Consider the following 2,356-nt stretch of genomic DNA (forward strand, 5'->3'; position numbering starts at 1 on the left):
TCAATCGAAGGAACAAAATAAAGTAGCAAGTCTAGAAAACGGTCTGCTTTCTAGTGAAGAGTTAAACCTAAGCAAAGGTCTGCTTCCCAGAAAATAAGCAAGTCATATAACGGTCTTATAAAGCAAGCTCTAAAGAGGTCCGCTTTCCAGAATGAAGCAAATAAAAAGAGCACAGCACGTCCAATGGTGCAACAAGTCTTTACTGCAGCAAGTCAAAGAAGCGTAAATAGTCCATTATTGCAGTACGAAAAATACTGCAGCAAGTCTTATACTGCAGCAAGTTCAAGGAATGCAGCAATTCTTACCTAATAATCACAAGTACCGCTCGGAATATAAATAAAAAATTCAAAAGTGAAACGTAAACTTGAGACTGAGCAAATACAAATGTTATTGTACGTGATTGTTTCGTTTTAATAAAAAAGCGAAGCATTTATTTGTTTCTTAATAATAACAATAATAGACCAAGTTATGATATTTCTGAGAGATGTCGAACTAGTGCACAGGCCTGACAGAGTTTAGGAGACATTTCAAGCGGTAGTATATGTTACTTTCCCTCTTCATAACTGCATTTGTAGACGAAGTTGGTTGTGCTGGCAACTTAGAAGTACATGTAAGTTAAAAAAGGTTCAATGACTTTACAGAAAAAAAGCCAGGAATTCTGAAGTAATGATGAAAAATACACAAAGCAAGCGATTCATAACGTTGGCATCTTACAGGTAAGGAAAGTCAATTTTAGTAAGGAGTTTAATAAATATCTTATCAGTCACCCTGGTAATATGTATAATATCAGTATGCCATAGAATTGCTAAGAATATTCAAAACTACGCATCTGAACATCATTATATAACATTTTCACGATACACCATAATAATAATGGTTATATGACGCCGTAAGAGGGAAAACATATAAACTTGAAGCAACACCAGTGTCTAAAACAACCCAATCTGCTGGTGCTAATTAATGCAAAGACACCGGTATTTTAAACAAAAATAAGTTTATGACAACACAAGTGTCAAAAGGGTAATATACAGACATATATATGTTTGTACTTATGTCGTATGTACTGTGTCGTTATATATCCCCTGTACAGTTATATATTCCCAGTATTTTTGTCAATTTGTTATAGCATAAATGTCGTACGCGTCCTTTATCATTTATTCATGTTCAAGTATTTTTCTCAATTTCATTTATCATATCCATGCATTGAAAAAGGTGGCTTTTAATGTCATTATGTCGTTCCTAACCACTTAGTTTTTTCTTGGCAGGCCTACCCGGACTGTCGGACTGGAACGCACGCAAGCGTACATTGAAAAAAGTTCCATTGGTTTGCACCACTAAAATTCTCCTACGTCTCCTTTCTGCGATGGAAATTGTTTTATTTGTTTCCGTGCCATGACAGCCGAAACAGTCCCGCCTTTGATAGGAAAGATACAGTCTTCGATGCCTCAACATTGAAAGACAACCATCTGGCACATATTAAATATGAACCTTTACTGACTTAATTGATGACAGAATTTGAACACGTTACCGGCTTTGTTTGATTTAGCCCGTTCATGGACGGTACTGGTGCAAGTTACCCTTCAACCCCCCTGGCACCGGCTTTAGCAGTTTCCAACATTGAAATTAAGAAACATTCGCAGATGTGTCCATACGGCGGTTAAAATCGAACCTTCAATGTGACACGGTAGTGCCATTTCATGAAAAGTGGCGTATGCTCCCAAAGTAAAAGAATGCGTAGCCCTTAACGAGAAAACAACGGATATAACTAAATAAAATAAAATACAATTATAAAAGGGAATCTGATGTTATAACTCCTACATATCATAGACAAGACGTCAGCATACAAATTCAAAATCATGCAGCATATCCTAAGGATGATTAAACGGTATTCAATGAGAAATACAGGAACCACTCAAGTTGAAATATGCAAACTAGATGAAACATTAGGTACCATATAACATGTATACACAACAATTATGAATTGCTTAACGATCTTTAAGGATCGAAATTATAGCATCTTTGATTAAATGTACGGGGAGACTTTTACACCCTCATAGATTTTGGTACCAGAATTTCTTGGAAAACATGTCCATACGTTTTATTGTTATGCATATATATAGAGTATTCATCTTATGAAAATTATGGGGCAAAATAAGTCATGTAATGAAGCGTTGAAAGCACTGACCTCCGACCACTTGACAGCTGACAACTTGACTGCTGGTCAATCTTTGTCCAGTTCGAACAATACCGACTAAAATCAAAATGAAATATTATTATTAAAATCTCAACCACCTCAAAGATAAAGTAGGGTTATACAAATAATTATAGCAACACGTTCAATATGGTCAATTTTACA

Source organism: Ruditapes philippinarum, unplaced genomic scaffold, assembly GCF_026571515.1.
Source record: "Ruditapes philippinarum isolate M1 unplaced genomic scaffold, ASM2657151v2 ctg8943_1_1_1_1, whole genome shotgun sequence".
Classification (NCBI taxonomy): Eukaryota; Metazoa; Mollusca; class Bivalvia; order Venerida; family Veneridae; genus Ruditapes; species Ruditapes philippinarum.